At 42.4% G+C, this 17,053-nt stretch overlaps 1 long non-coding RNA gene across 1 annotated transcript in view; it reads right to left on the minus strand.

Annotated features, from left to right (window-relative positions):
- Positions 1-2,192: 2,192 nt before the first annotated feature.
- LOC120401539 overlaps positions 2,193-17,053 on the minus strand; it is a 42,124-nt gene continuing 27,263 nt past the window's right edge. Inside the window, exons 2-4 of the long non-coding RNA XR_005596518.1 lie at positions 3,743-3,841; positions 2,861-3,061; positions 2,193-2,356 (exon numbers count right to left, since the gene is read on the minus strand). This is a non-coding gene — a long non-coding RNA (uncharacterized LOC120401539). The remainder of the gene's footprint in view (positions 2,357-2,860; positions 3,062-3,742; positions 3,842-17,053) is intronic.

A 17,053-nucleotide genomic window follows, 5' to 3' on the forward strand; every position in this document is an offset into this window, starting at 1 on the left:
TCCTGTCCTGGCCCCGGCCCAGCCCTCGATGGAGACTGAGCAGTGCAGGCAGGCAGAGTCCAGGGAGAGACTCCGCTCTGGCTCTGGGCGGCAGGGGGCTGGGCTGCCACACCGCCTGTGACCAGCCACGGTGCTCTGGGATCCCTGGGGCTGGGGCGGCAGAGCCAGAAGCTGGAGCCCTCAGCCGGCTGGCTGAGGAGGGAGGGCGGGAGGGTTGGGGACGGGGAGAAGCCCACCGACCCAGTGTAGGGGAGGGGACGGAGAAGAGAGGATTCCAGCTGCAGCCAGCGAGGGGAACGGTGCCCCACATTTTCAGGTGCCCTACGCAGCTTCGTATGCTGTGTATGCCTAGGGATGGCCCTGCTTTTCCGGTACCATGTGTGACAATCCTGAAGAGTGATGCATTGTGAGGTGTCTACAAGGAACCAGTGGCAGAGCTTGCGGGGGATGGGGGGGGGGGAGAAGGAGAAGTGTTAAAAGATAAGTTGACACTGACTGACCTGAGGAATGGGCTCCATTTCTGGTTTAGTGGTGACATATGACTCAGTTTGTGGTCCCTGTTAACTTGTGGAAAGTTTGGTTGAATCCAAACTCTTCACTGTCTATGAGCTCATATGTACAGATGCACATATATGTATCACCTTTTTGTTTCCCACTTTTAAACCCAAACCTGTCCAATTTTGAGATCTTGTCTTTACAGACGGAAGGCTAAATCCTGCTCCCCTTACCCAGGTGAACAGCCCCACTGGAGGCAGCAGAAGCATTCACATGAATTCAGCAAGTAGGATTTGGCTCTAAGACTTGCTAACTCCCTTTTCGCCATTGACAGATCTGTTTCTGGAGGGGTTTGTTGACCAACACCATTCAGATGAATGGCACAACAGGGGAAATCTGCATAGGACTTGCCAGATGGGATCTATCCCAAGGTCCATCTAGCCCAGCACCTTGTCTCTGACAGCGGCCAGCACCAGATGCTTTAGAGGAAGGCATGAGAACCTGACAGTAGGCAGATGTGGGATAGGTGTCAGCCTGATCTCTAATAGTGCGCTCATCATCGCTGGATGTGCACGTGCATATCAATATATTCTCCCACAGTGAAGTGCTTAGACATTGCCCTAGGCAATCCAACAACTCTATGACTTTTCATGGGGCTACTGACACTGGTCTCCCTTACAAAGTCCTTTGAGATCTACAGATGAAAAGTGCTAAATAAGAGCTAGGTATTATTATTATCATTCTGTTGAAAAAAAATAAAATAAAAATAAAAGCCAATGCACTTTTAGGTTGCTTTAACAGAGGCATAACATGCAAGTCATGTGAGGTGATAGTACTGCTCTACTCAAAATGCTGGTTAGGCCTCAGCTGCAGTACTGTGTCCAGTTTTGGTCACTGCTGTATAGAAAGGATGTAGAGAAACTGGAAAGGATCCAGAGGCAAGCGACAAAGATGATCAAAGGGATGGAATGCAAGCCCTGAGAGCAAAGGCTGAAGGAACAGGGTATGTTTAGTTTGGAAAAGAGGAGATTAAGGGGGGACATGATAGTGATCTTCAAATACTTGAAAGGCTGCCATAAAAAAGATGGAAAAAATGTTCTCTTTTGCTACAAAGGGCAGGAGAAGAGGCAATGGGTTCAAACGACAGCACAGCAGATTTAGATTAAATCTCAGGAAAAACTTCCTAACTCTAAGAACAGTAGGACAATGGCACAGACTGTCTCAGGAATTTGTGGAAGCTCCTTCACTGGAGGTTTTCTAAGGGAGGCTGGATAGCCGTCTGTCTTGGATGGTTCAGACACAACAAATCCTGCATGTTGTCAGGAGGCTAGACTAGATGATGCTTGCGGTCCTTTCTAACCCTATGGTTCTATTATATTGCATCTGCCGGTAAATCAAGGAAAATGCACTATCCTCTAAATTACTGTTCTCTTGCGTTATAAAGAATGTTCCTAAAGGAGGCAAGAGGTATTACTGAGAGGTGGTTCAAAATGCCAGTATGGAAGTTTATACCCAGGATTAGCAGAGATGCAAAGTGCCACTTTACTTTATTTTTAACTTGAGTGTATTTTGCCAAATGGTAAATGCATAGAAGCAAGGAAAGAATGCAGAACTAAAACAGCTGTTTGACTAAAAGGTACAAAGTGTTAGGACATGAATTATTCTGTGCGCATCTGCACACTGAAGGAATCTCGACCATCTAACTCCAGTGCAGGCGTCACCAGTCAACACTTTAACTGGTGATTCTAGTATAATCATATACTCTGCTCCTTTCCCCTAGGGATTCCAGTACTATCCCCGCTGTACACCAGTGCTAGGAGTTTGTTATGGATATTGGATATTGCTAGCATTTCTCTGCAACCTGTAGGGTATACAGCAGGATAAGATTAGTGAGTTGAAGTATGTATCTGTGCTAACATTAGCTCTTTAAGTCTGATAACAGGACTGGCATATTTTGATTCAGGGGAAAAAGACAGTGATCAAAAAGTCAATGATTAGATCAACTCTGGGGCTTCATTCTCCTGACACAAGATATGAATAACTCCTATTGAAGCCAATAAATTCCTACTACCCCACTGTCGGAGATGCACTGAAGTCAATAGGGAATTACGGTATTTATATCCTGCAGTAGGAGAATGAACCTCCTGGAAAACTGCAAAAGTTCCTCCTTTCCATAGGCAATCAGCTTGTGCGTTACTGGTATTACCGTACTCTAGCATTTATAGGAGCTTTGCCATTATTATTTTTAAGAGGATCCATACGTTGCTCATCTTGGCTTCTTAATATAAAGGTGACTCTGGTGTCAATTGTGAAATAATTTCAAAATATGAATTTCCTGGTTTTAACATTGCCCTTTGTTACCCACTTGGTGCCTTTAGTGCCTCATACTCCTGACTTTCAGTACTACGTCCTCTCCTGCCCAAAACTTCTGTCCTAAGAATTTCACCCGTTGCTCGTGAGAACTTCAACCTCTGCATAAATACATAATTTGGGTCAGGTCTTCAAAACACAGCAGTCTGTATTCCATGTTGTTTTTGGAACATGCCCAGGTCTCATACCACGATAGCTGATGGAAGAAATGGAGAAATGTAACTTGACATGCTGGCTTTGGGTGACAAAAATAAGCAGACAGATGCATTGGCTAAACTTGCCCTGTAAGGGAAATAAATGCGGTTCGGACTGGCAATGGGTAAAACAAATGCAACATCACAATGCACGTTCCAATGTGGTTTAAAAATAATTTGACTATCTTAGACAAGAGCCACAGGCTGTTGTCACAAGCTGAGGTCTCCTGGCTGCTTCTTCCAGGAGCAAACAGCGCACCAGAAAGCAGAGACTCTTTGGTTCTGAGCTTCTCACCCACAGTCACCTTCTCGTGAGACTAGGGTGCTGGTGGTGGCCTCATTATCTTTCTCATAGCCATCCTTCTCCCCTAGCCTCTGGCTTCCCCTTCCTGCTTGTTTGGCCCAGCTGCTTTGACCTCCCAGACACTTAACTCTTTCTCACATGGTCTCTTGAATCCTGCCAAGGAGCATAAAAGAGGAAGAGAATTGAGGTTGGACTCTTGTCAAGTGGTTCCCAAGTAATGGGTTTTATGTTGTGTCATGGCCGTAAGTAGATTTTTAAATGCTAACAACTCAAATCAGTTTGAAAAGAAATTAGTAGAGATGCCCAACAAAACCTTTGGGATAAAATGTTTAACTTTTCATGCCATCAAGAGAGATCAGGCTTGGTTAAATATACTCACGTTGGCAGGTGCTTTTGACAATGCCGATATCTTTCCCACACTTGCATGTTATCAGACTTTGTCTAATGGTATCACGTTCTTTTTTCTCTACCAGACCTTCTGAAAGGAAGAGAGTGGAGAGTGAATGGTCAGACGCTCAGAACTGGCTTTTGGGACTTGCAAAACCTGTGTCCAAGAGGAATCCTCAGCTAGTAATGGGGAGGTGAGGGAATTTTGCAGGACAGTTGCTGATTTCGGCCCAAGTCATGCACTGGGAGCCATGTGGATGGGTCTCTGCTCGTGAAATAATGAAGTCATCAGTGCAGGATCAAGGCTCTAATGTGGGGCGTTGAGCTCTATGGCTGCCTGAGGGTATGTCTACATTGCAATAAAAACCCCACAGCACTGAGTCTCAGAGCCCGGGTCAACTGACTCTGGCCCTTGGGGCTCAGGTTGTGGGGCTAAAAAGTAGCACTGTAGATGTGCGGGCTCAGGCTGGAGCCTGGGCTCTGAGACCTGCCCCTCTGGTTTCAGAGCCTGGGCTCCAGCCCAAGCCGGTATGTCTACACTGCAATTTTTGGCCCCACGAGCCAGATTCAGCTGACACTGGAAAAAAAATGGAAAGCAAAGCAATGTTGATGTCAAAGAACAAGTTGCTTACTGCTATAAAAATATTTGCACAATCATAAAGGTGCCCTGTGCCTTCCTGCACTGGCCAAAGTATTATGACCTAAAAAACCACCACTGCATCATTAAAAACCAAACCAAAACTGAACAGAAGTCAGAACTATGGGCCAAATCATCAGCTGGTATAAATGGCCATAGTACCATCGTTTTCCTGTTGCAGACTCTTCAGTGGAGCTGTGCCTGTGTTCTACCAGCTGGGCACAAGGGCCTGCGTCTTTAAGTAAAGTACACAGTAAACGGAATAGCGAGATGCTTTTGCATGTGCTTTTTCTTACGTTAATATTATTTTGCTTTGTCCAATCTTTCCCCCTGTTGCTGTGCAGGATTCTCAAACTGCAGAATGGAATCCAACAGTATCTAATAAATTTGACAGATATTGACTCCACTGTATTCTCCTCTACTGTCAAAAATGACACTGTATTGAACAGCATCCAGAATTATTAGTACAAAGAAAATTTCATTGTTCTGCTATATTGAGAGTCTTACAACTGATGTTAATTTTCAGCTCAAATACTAAAAAGCTAAGGCCAGATTCTCAGCTTGTGTAATCCCATGAAGCTCCAAAAACTTTTGTGGTGCTACGCAGATTTACACCATCTGGGGGGGCTGGCCCCAACAATTTATAAATTGAGCTCAATACTCCTACTATGAACAAAATGAGTGCAACTTTTTTTTTTAACTCTGGGTAGGGGATGGATTTTGAGACACAGCTCACCTATACTTTCCTCCTCTGTATCAGCCAATCAAGTTATATTATGGATTCATAGAACTCTGAAGGCCAGAAGAGACCATTAGATGATCTAGCCCAGGGGTTCTCAACCAGGGATATGTGTATCACTGGGGGTACGCAGAGGTCTTCCATGGGGTACATCAACTCATCTAGATATTTGCCTAGTTTTACAACAGGCTGCATAAAAAGCACTAGTGAACTCAGTACAAACTATAATTTCATGCAGACGATGACTTGTTTATACTGCTCTATAGACTATACACTGAAATGGAAGTACAATATTTATATTCCAGTTGATTTATTTTATAATTAGATGGTAAAAATGAGAAAGCCAGCAATTTTTCAATAATAGCATGCTGTGACAGTTCTGTATTTTTATGTCTGATTCTGTAAGCAAGTAGTTCTTCAGTGGGGTAAAACTTGGGGGTACACAAGACAAATCAGACTCCTGAAAGGGGTACAGTAGTCTGGAAAGGTTGAGAACCACTGATCTAGTCTGTCCTCCCATATAATACAAGTCATTAAATTTCACCCGGTTACCTCTGTATTGAGCCCAGTACCTCATTTTTGACTAAAGCATCTTCCAAAAAGGCTTCCAATCTTGATTTGAAGATGTTAAGAGATGGAGAATCCACCACTTTCCTTGATCGTTGAGCTATTTCTAATTTGAAATTTGTCTGGCTTCAGCTTCCAGCCATTGATCCTTGTAATGCCCTTCTCGGTTAGATTAAAGAACCCGTTAGTACCTGGTATTTTCGCCCTATGAAGATACCTATTCGCTGTAAATCACCTCTTGCTCTTCTTTTAGATAAGCTAAACAGGTGGGCCACGTTGCATTATGGGAATAACAGAAGGGAAGCATTTTAAGGTAAGCTGGGAGCACAGTTAGTGTAGCCAAATGGTGGTAATATCTGGAACATTGTAAGTGTGATGTGGTTGAGTGATGGCATTGGGGTCACTCTATGTAAAGAATGAGTGGTTTTATTGCATAGATAGCATAGTTGATTGGTGAGGTCAGAAGGCTGTAGGCAGAGTGGGAGATTCCTGGTAACGAATGGAGAACAGGCCTTGAATCTGGTGAACTTAGAAGTGGAAAACAAAAGTTATGGGATCCCTGAAACTCTTAAATGTACAGTAGGTTAAAGTAAATATTTTAAAGGGGTGGTTGTATGCTGCAGTTAGCAAATGGATCGGTTGGTTTGAGTTGTCGGGAGCTACCATAAATTACACTTTTCTATTCCGAGACGTTCCAGTTAATGTGAATTACATGACAAGACATACTAACAGTGGAGCTAGCCCATAGGTACACAGTTTGAATCAGGATCAGAAAGGCGTCATTATGCTGGGGATATTCACACCCAGGGCTTTGATCTGGGCACATTCCTACCCAACACAATGTCTTTTACTTTACCGCAGTTCACAAAGAAAATATTGAGAGTAAAGATCCCTAAATATTGGTCAGCTAGATAGAGTCAAATCCTTCCATGGAACTCAATGGGAGCTTTACTATTGACTTCAATGGGAGCTAAATTGGGCCCTTTGGAATATGCATATTTTAAATAATATGAAAATGGGAGTTGGACATCCAGATCCATTAGGCAGCTTTGAAAATCTTGGCCTAAATATTTACATTTTAAAGCAAAGCTTTTATGTGTGGAGCTCCTTCTGTGACTCTCCACCTTTAAATGCAATGAAAATGACCGGATTGACCCCAAAACACATTTTCAACAGCAGCTAGTGCCCAATATAGAGCATATTTTGGAACCCAGTTTTTGGGGTGCTTGACCACAGAAGAAAGTACCCATGTGAATGCTTAGCACTCTCGCTAGCTCTGTTCAGTCAGCCCATTTCTTCAAAGAGTAAAGAGTGCTGAACTCAGTAACATGAAAATAACCCTTCCCTCCCCATCCCTCCATTTTAACATCACTGCTGGATTTTAAGTTGATCATAATGTTTCTTGTCTTGTGCTGTATGGTTAGAATATTAACTTAAATCAGCTGAATAATATTTGTTATTCCTCTCTTAAAATGTGGAAACTCAAACTTGTTCTTTGTGATAGTCCAGGACTAAAACTAAACCTTTTGATGCTGGTGGAGAATGTGATCATTTGCAAGTGGGTGGCCTTCAAAGGATGAAGTTTTTCTTTCAAACATACCTTGCATGCTGCTATGAAGGGATACTAAGTCATTTTAGAGAACAAGACTCTTTGAGTCTTATGAGTAATTGCAACAAATGGCAGTTCAGGTTGTGTGCCCACCTGAAAGGCCACTCGTTTAGGAAAAGGTGGTGGTGTTAAAAAGGGGCTCAGGAAGTTGTTTGGGTCAAAATTAGCACCTAGAAATATATTTTGGTTTTCTGTTAGTGTCTAGTCAAAGCTGGCTTTGCCAGGGTTGAGTTGAACTGTTTGCCAGCTGGCTGTTTGAAAGGTAGACTGTCTCTCACAAAATTAGTGGAGTATCTCCTTAAAGGATTAACTAAAATGTCCCCTCTTTTGCAGTAAATTAGATAGTTCTTTTTTGTGTGTTTTAACACTATGCACTTTATAGCAAAATAGTCTCTGGTAGCTGTGGCCAGCTGCATGCGAACTGAACCCATTCCTTTTCTGGAAGGTAAAATCAAGTGTGGAAAGGAGACGCTGGACGGGGGGCATTGGGTCCATTGCAGTTGATTGTTAATGACTCTTTAAGGGAGTACAGAGCTGAGTGGTGGTTTGGCCAGTTTTGACACCGACAAGTTCAGCAATTATCTGTCCCTAATCTTCCTTCTTCACCGGTGACTGGGAATATTGTACTGAAGGAGCATTGGTGTCATCCTCAAGGCTTTGACTTCATTGACCCCTCTCAGTCTGGCTATCTGCCCAGATACGGAATGATGTCTCACCATCACTGGTTGATGATTTCCTTGCGATGACCAGAGGCTGTGTCTATGCTGATTCCTTGGTACCATAGACCATGAGGTTTTGCTGACATGGTTACAAGCCCTGGCTGGGACAGTTCTTTGGTTGGTTGACTCTTGAGTAGTTCCGTTCTTTCCTCTCAAAGAGAACTCCAGAAGGTATTCAAGGCACCTATGGAATATAATGAGCATGTGGTGCCATCCGTGTTCAGATGATGCAGCTCAGTGGCTCTTTTTCCAAGTCTAGATGGTGTGGACTCTCTGCCAGGGCATAGAGGAGAGCAAAGGGGCTGAGGATTAATTCTAGAGATGAAGCTGATAGGTTTGGGGGAGCATTTGAGAATTTTGATATTCTACTCCCAGCTTTGAGCTGGTTTACCTACCCCTTGTCAAGGGAGTTTGTAATTTGGGGGTACTTCTGGATCCCCCACTGCTCATGGTTATCAGCACCCTTTTGCACCTGCATTTGTCTAGATGATTGTGATCATGTGCTCCTGATGAGAAAACTTCTCACAATTATTCATGTCTTGGTGACCACTAGATGGAATATGCTGTAATATACACTCTGTGAAGTTACTCATGCTAAATATTCTATTGTAGAATGGGACTAGTTACTTTCTTTGTGGTTCTACAGTATATATATTATACTGGTTCTTTGAAAACTGCACTGGCTTCTTCCTGGGTTCCTTGATACTGATGGTCCATGAAGAAATACGTGGACTGATTTCCTGACACCACCTCTTGCCCTGTAGTATGTCATAACAGCTGAGATCACAGGTGATGCTGCACAGAGTGCTGCTAACAGTCCCTAGACTCATGTGCCTTTGAGTTGGGGACAATCTCATGTTTGGGCCCTCCATTCCGGAATCTGTTTCCTCCGTTACCTGGGTTTGTTAACCTTTGGGCATGGAACCTGTGTTCTCCATGGCACAATGAGGTCAAAATCTGTAGCAGCAACTTCTAAATGCTACAACTACATTAGTTTGGGATTCTATCACCGTGAAATATCCCTGGGTCCCATCCCCTGCTCCCATGAAAATGCACACAGCTATGGCTCAGAGTTGAAAATATTCACTTTCTTAACATTTGTTGATGATTATATTTGACCATGATTATTTTTGAAGATGGAAGTTTTTGCTATACTCTCTGGGTAGGAAGACCACCTTTGTTGGATAAGGAAACACCATTTCCCTTAGCATATGTATTTTTCTCTCAAGTATATATCTCTACTGCCCTCAAATATACAGTGCAATTACCATCCGCTTCAGTGCAAAGTTGAAAATGGTACTTATCAGTTTAAATACATTGCAATACATCTTTGGTTTTCTGAAATCTGTTCATCAAACTCTTTACATGTACAATTGAAATTAATTTTAATTTGAAGCTCAGCCTTACCAGAATCAATATTTAGCAGGTTTCCGCAATCTGTCAAAGTCTCTTTACACAAGGAAAATATTCTTTCCACTGCTGCATTTGAGATAGGAACCGACATAATAAATTCCACACCTTTTAAGAAATTGGGGGAAGAAGGAGCTGGCTACCTTGTTTCAAAGCCTACCCCTTCCCCTGCACACAGTACTCATGGAACTTTATTTAAAATAAAATGTACTAGTGTCCAGATGTGGCTTGCATTTGCTGTTTACTTAGACATTAATGAACCCTTCCCTTTCCTGATATTTTCGAAATTCTTTCTAGCATTTCCTTTCCTGTGTTACAAGTGCAAAAATGGAGGTCTGGGATGGAGAAACTTCTGAATATTTAATAACATGTTTTAACAAAGTCTCAAACAAGAAGCCACATCCATGATTTTTATTTCAGGTGTGCCGTTCTGTGCAGCCTTGGGAGAAACACAAAAGGAGGAGAACCTTTTAAGCTTTGTGGTTAGTTTTGGTTAAAAGACTAGGTTTCTTCAGGCTGAATTTTATACTGAAAATGAGCGTTAATCACCAGTTACATTGCTTAGTGCTGCTCTGCAACCATTTCATTCGGTCTTCTTTATTTCATTAATGTGTTGTATGAGTAAGGGGCGTCAAGTCACGACCCTTAAAATATCACTGAATGCCCTGGTTTCACATCCCAGGCTTCGGTTTCTATGATATTGTGTGGCTGACTTCAATCAGAACTGACTTCTCATGAGTTCCAGGGGAGGGGGCGTTTGTAATCACTTCAACAACTATGAGGTCCTGAGGCCACAGCTGTTGCGTTGTTCTCCAGGCTGCCTTGCTTGCCAGCCTATAATTCTGTCACCTTGTTCCCTGGTACAAGCTACACTCTAGGCCCCATGTACTAACTCCCTGTGCCTGGCTCCATGAAGAAGTGCAAGGAACATGAAGTGTAATCCAGTTAACTCCCGCTTATAGGGAAAACTGCAGAGAAAGAAGTAGCTGCAGATAGGTCCCAGCAGGGCAGGGAGACAGAAAACGTGGTCGGGCACCGGGCAGCAACAAAATGGTGCATTCTTTGATTGAAAACATAGAATCATAGAAGTGTAGGGCTGGAAGGGACCTCGAGAGGTCATCAAGTCCAGTCACCTGCACTCCAGACAGGACTATGTAATAACTAGACCATCCCTGACAGATGTTTGTCTAACCTGTTCTTAAAAATATCCAGCAAAGGAAATTCCACAACCTCCCTAGGCAATTTATTCCAGTGCTTAACAACTCTGACAGTTAGGAAGTTTTCCCTAATGTCCAACCTAAACCACCTTGCTGCAATTTAAGCCTAGTACTTCTTGTCCTTTCCTCAGAGGTTACCGAGAACAATTTTTCACCCTCCTCCTTGTAACAAACTTTTATGTACTTGAAAACTGCTGTCATGTCCATCCCCCTCAACCCCCCCAGCCTCCTCTTCTCCAGACCCACCACACCCAGTTTTTTCAGCCTTCCCTCCAAGGTCATGTTTTCTAGGCCTTTCCTCATTTTGGAATTGTTGGATTCTATTGCATCTTGGGAAAAATGCCGAAGTGCACAGTCACAGAATTGCAGAGTCCATTTAGCCCTAACGGAGATGAGTGGGGTGAGTCACCCCTCTCTGAGCTATTGTCTCAGGCTCTCTGCAGATGCAGGAAGATGGTGCTACAGCGGTTCGTGTTTTTGAAGTGTTCGTTGCAGCCATAAGGATTAGAAGTATATTGTTTTTTTAATAAATGAAAGCTGAGATTCTGCAGCAGGGTGTGTGTCATCTGTGGCAAACTGCACACATTGGCAGCAGTGGTAACTTGGAATACACGGGGCCCTGCCTTCAAGACACTGTTAACAGCACATCTCTTGAATCAGGCATTTGTCCCAGAGGTGATGGGGTTTAGGGGGAAAGGAACAGTACAGCATTCTGGGACGGGTGTGGGTCTATTCAGATTGACATTTGCCAATTGATTTTATATTGTTTTATTTTTTCCTGAGATTGCACTGTGGCCACGTGGTTACTCAAAACCAGTTAAAAAAAATGAAATAGATGTGTGTACATGTATATCTGTCTATCAGATTATGGATTCATATTGGGTTCACATACCACAATAGTAATCTGTATTAATGCCTTGTCACCCCAAAGTTTTGCTTTCCAGCAATGGGCCTCTCCCCAGGAAAATCCATTTTTTTGTTTTGAAAGGATTTAAATGAATATGTCCCAGTGAAGATGATAGGTCCAGCTCATAGGTTTATTTGTGCGTGTGTAACAGGAGCATTCTAACTGACCTTTAAATGCAAGGTTAGTAGCTGAGGAAATGACCAAGTACAGGTGGCTAAAGTACTGAGGGATTATTCTCCCAGCTAATTGCTGGAGGTAGGAATGGGAAAGTATGAACCTATCCCCTGTTACTTTGCTGTTGACAGGAGACCTTGTTCATTCTGCACCATGCTATTTATTTAAAATATGCACCAGACTTCAGTTGGTGGAGTAAGAACCCCCTATGAGTAAGGGATGGCCACATTGGACCCCGTATGTGTGACACCTTATTCTTGGACATAAACAGTGTCCCTAAAACCTTGTCTGCACCAGGGGAAAAGTGTGTGCTTAACTTGTGCTAGCCAAGTGAGATGACGTAACTTGAGGTAAAATCCCAGTCAAAACAAGGCAGTCTGTTGCTTTAACATGAATTAATGATTGGAGGTTGACCCTAGGCCTCCATATGGTCTCTACTTTGACCCGCTAATGTGTGAAAGTGACACATTGCCTGGTATTCACTACGATTGTATCTCATGTTAGCTAACAGGAGGTAAAAACGGAGGTTTGGCAGGCTGACATGACCACTCTTTTACTCACTGGCAGAGCAACAATTCTCAACACTGGTGTCATCAATGTACAGTGATTAAAACAAAATTGGGGATGCATGATCATGCAGCAAGATGAAAGTTTCCAGTAGGAAGCTTTTGGTTCCCTAATATAAAGATGTGGGAAAAAAAACTTTCAAGAGTGCCTAAGTGACTTAGACACCTAACTCCCATTTTTAAAAAAAAATAGGGTTTAGGTGTCTAAGTCACTTAGGTGCCTACATTTCATTGAAAGTTAATGGGAGTTAGGCACCTAAATGCCTTAAGCCGTTTTGAAAATGGGATTTGAGCTCCTAAATCAATTGGGGACTGTGAAGTATTTTACCTCTAGACTATTCTGGGGTCTGTGTGTGTGGGGGAAGAGTGATTTCACATTGGTAAAAAATGGAAGATTGGTCCTAGAATGGTTAAATATGGTAGTTTTATCTTTTATGTTGGATTAATAGTGAAAAATGGATATTTTATCAGCTAGTCAGGTCAGAATCTTATTTGCACGAAGAGCTTGTGTATGCAGGGAAATTGACTGGAATGGGTGTTGTGGAGAAGCTGTTCCAGAATATCTCCCCACGTTGTCACTCTTACACTAAATCAGAAAAAGGCGCTCTTATTCCCGAGCAAGAGTATCCCCATTGTAAAATAGCTTATTCTGCAGTAGCTTTTCTGATCAATTTCCCTGTGTAGGCAAACCTTAATCCTCTTCACCCTACTTTGGCAGTGAGACGGGGCTTTAAAATGAGCATCAGTTTCATTTATCCTCACATTAAGGCCCCTTTATACCACCAGAGCAGTGTGAAGTGGCCCAACTGTAAATGAGAATCAAGTTGTAAATATCATCCAAGAAGCCAAAACACTCAAAAACGTAGCTATCATGGCAACGAGACTGCTATGAAAACGCAGGACACAGAAAATAGTTTCTACCCACAATGTTTATCTTTGCCATTCAGTATATCACAGATATACATACAACAGGGAAATTAGCACGGCATTCTGACTCTATCACATCAATGTATTTTTAAAAATCTATAATGAAAACCTTATGGGCCAGATTCTCATGTTTGCTGAGGCTCCTTTCACACTGCCCTGGCTGTCTGAATGTAATTTATGCCCACTTTAAAGCTCCTTTGCATTGCTAGAGCAGTGTGACATTGCCATAGTGAAAATTAGAATCAGAGCTTACTCTATCTACCAAATCAAATAAGCTTTTGATTAAAAATGGCAGTATTTTAGCACCAATGCTTCACATGAGTTAAATACCATTGTGGCTTTCTGTAAATTTACTTTAGAATGACTGCATAAGAACTAACTGTACATCTTCCATCCACTTTTCAGGGTCATGAAATAACTCAAGTCCTGTGCCAGTCTTGATTACTGCAGATTTTTCACAGCAAACTTCAGAGCTAGGTGGAGGAGAATGCACTGGAAACACCTTGACTCTGTTATTAAAATCTGACTGATCCTGGACTGAACAAAATTTCAGAAATGTCCTCTTGCTTCCAAAGTACATATATCACAACGAGCTGTGCTAAAGATCTGACAGATAATTCTGAGGACCAAAGCTTGCATTTAGCCAACCTTATCTAGCTGTGCTGGTTTGTAAAGTGCTGAAATCTGCCTAAATCTATCCAAAGCATTAGCACCTTTCTTTTCAAGTGTCCACATTAAAAGAAACAGCTGTGAATGATTGATGCATGATGCTTTTCACTGATTTTAGATACAGTAGGAACTAAATCACTGGATTGGCTGCACTACATTGTCCTCTAGAACCAATTGCCCCCATCTATGTTAAAAGAAAACCAACGAGAGAGGACACGTCTTAAGTTTTGGTGAAAACAGATAAGAATTTGGCCAGTATTGAATGAGGCAACAGCGCTTTTCCTTAAATAGTTGCCTATTCAGACCAGAGTTTTAGTCACTAGTGACGTAATAAAATGAGCAAAGCAGTTAAAGATATAAGAGGAACTTGGGTTTCTAGAACTATTTACACCAGTCAACTGCTCACCTCCAATAGTGCTGTGCCAATTATTGCCATTTGAACATCTGGCCCTGTGGCCCCTTATCTTAATCTAGCTCCATCTTGCATATTACTGTAGTATTAAATATTGGAATTTCGGCTTGGTGTGAAAAAAAGAAATTCAGTATTATGGGCCTGATTCTCATTTACACTAAGGCCATTTTACACCAATCTGGCAGCATAAAGAGGCCTTAAAGTATGTACCAAAGTAACCTATTCCCACATTAACGTCCCTTTACAGTGTCAGAATGGTGTAGACCGAGCCTCGTTTTTAAGAATCTGACCCACTGAGTAAGGACTGTGACTATATGTGATGCTGACGTGTTTCCCTTCACACAAACTTTAGAGCCATGAACCACTGTACAGCGAAACAACTGAGCAATCTATCTTGAGCCTGCCTAGTCCACCAATGTCCCATACAGCATTAAACAGGGAGCAGTTTGTTTCTTCTAACAGAGAAGATTCCAGAGACTTTTTTGGATCAAATATAGGGCCAAATGGTAGTGACAAGACAAAGGCTCCATAAAAGAGCTTTTCAGACTGAAAATAAGGTGTAACATTTTAATGGTGACAGTAACTAACCATCGGAACAGTTTACCAAGGGTCTTGGTGGACTCTCTACCACTGGTCATTTTAAAAACAAAATTGGATGCGTTTCTAAAAGATCTGCTCTAGGACTTATCTCGGGGAAGTTCTGTGGCCTGTGGCTTACACAAGGTCAGACAAGAGACAATGGTGCTTTGTGGCCTTGGAAGCTATGAACCTATGAAACAGTGTAATGCTATTGCAAAAAAAGCAAACACCATTCTGGGATGTGTTAGCAGGAGTATTATAAGCAAGACACACGAAGTAATTCTTCTGCTCTACTCTGCGCTGATTAGGTCTCAACTGGAGTAATGTGTCCAGTTCTGGGTGCCGCATTTCAGGAAAGATGTGGACAAATTGGAGAAAGTCCAGAGAAGAGCAACAAAAATGATTAAAAGTCTAGAAAACATGACCTATGAGGGAAAATTGAAAAAATTGGGTTTGTTTAGTCTGGAGAACAGAAGACTGAGAGGGGACATAACAGTTTTCAAGTATGTAAAAGGTTGTTACAAGGAGAAGGGAGAGAAATTGTTCTTCTTAACCTCTGAGGATAGGACAAGAAGCAATGGGCTTAAATTGCAGCAAAGGCAGTTTAGGTTGGATATTAGGAAAAACTTCCTAACTGTCAGAGTGGTTAAGCACTGGAATAAATTGCCTAGGGAGGTGGTGGAATCTCCATCATTGGGGATTTTTAAGAGCAGGTTGGACAAACACCTGTCAGGGATGGTCTAGATAATACTTAGTCCTGCCTTGAGTGCAGGGGACTGGACTAGATGACCTCTCGAGGTCCCTTCCAGTTCTATGATTCTATGAATCTACACAGGTTATAAAATGTGTGGGGCTGAGGGGTGAGCATCTGAAGAACAGGAGAGAAAGGGTGGTCCAGTGGCTAGGGTGCTTGCTTAAGACTCTGGAGATGTGGGTTTAATTCTCTGCTCCACCTGTGTGACCCTGGGCAAGTTCCCTAGTCTTTCTGGCTCTCATTTTAACATCTGTGAATAGGGATAATAGCACTTCCCTTCCCTGGGTGGATACATACATTAATAAATTGTGAGGTGTATGGTGATGGGGACCATATAAGCAACTATGATAGGTAGTTTTCCCATACAGCTAGGCTTCAGCTGCTAATACAGGCCAGGGGAGGAGTACCAGATGGAACCTGCTTCTCTCCAGTGCCATTCCCCACCCCTATGGACTCATGCAATACACAGACATACTGAACATAGCCAGGAACATACGTATCCCAAACTCCTTGGCGAGACCTCCTGTGGAAGTGTCAACAGTAGTCCTGCTCAGACCTGTCTCCACTGCCTCCGTGAATAGTCCCCAGACTGGCCCACTCCACAATATCTTGGGAGGCCTCAGTTATCCAGTTGTACTAAGCTAACCCTCCTGAATAGTGAGGAAACAGGATTCTGCTTCCTGTAAACTCAGTTATTGAATCTGTAAACTTGAGGGTCATACTATATGCCTGGAGAATTGCTAATATAATTCCTATTTTTAAGAAAGGGAGAAAAAGTGGTCTGGGAAACTACAGTCTTGTTAGTTTGACCTCAGTTGTATGCAAGGTCTTCTTGCAACAAATTTTGAAAGTGAAAGTGGTTAAGTAGAGGTAAACAGCAACTGGAATAAAATATAACATTGTTTTACGAAAGGTAGATCATGCCAAACCAACCTGATCTTTCTTTGAGAAGATAACTGATTTTTTTAGACGAAGGCAATGAAGTGGATCTAATCTATATGGATGTCAGTGAAGCATCTGATACACTTCCACATGGGAAATTATTAGTTAAATTGGAGAACATGGGGATTAATGTGAGAATTGAAAGGTGGAGAAGGAACTGATTCAAGGGAGAGACTACAACGGGTCATACTGAAAGGTGAACTGTCAGGCTGGAGGGAGGTTACTGGTGGAGTTCCTCAAGGATTGGTCTTGGGACCTATCTCATTTAAAATTTTTATTAATGAGCTTGGCACAAAAAGTGGGAGTGTGCAAATAAAATTTGTGAATGACCCAAAGTTGGGAGGTATTGCCAATATGGAGGAGCACCAGAATATCATGAAAGATTTGGATGACCTTGAAAACTGGAGTAATAGAAATGGGATTAAATTCAATAGTGCAAAGTTCACTTAAGGACTAACAACAAGAATTTTTGCTA

Source organism: Mauremys reevesii, linkage group 3 (genome assembly GCF_016161935.1).
Source record: "Mauremys reevesii isolate NIE-2019 linkage group 3, ASM1616193v1, whole genome shotgun sequence".
NCBI lineage: Eukaryota > Metazoa > Chordata > Testudines > Geoemydidae > Mauremys > Mauremys reevesii.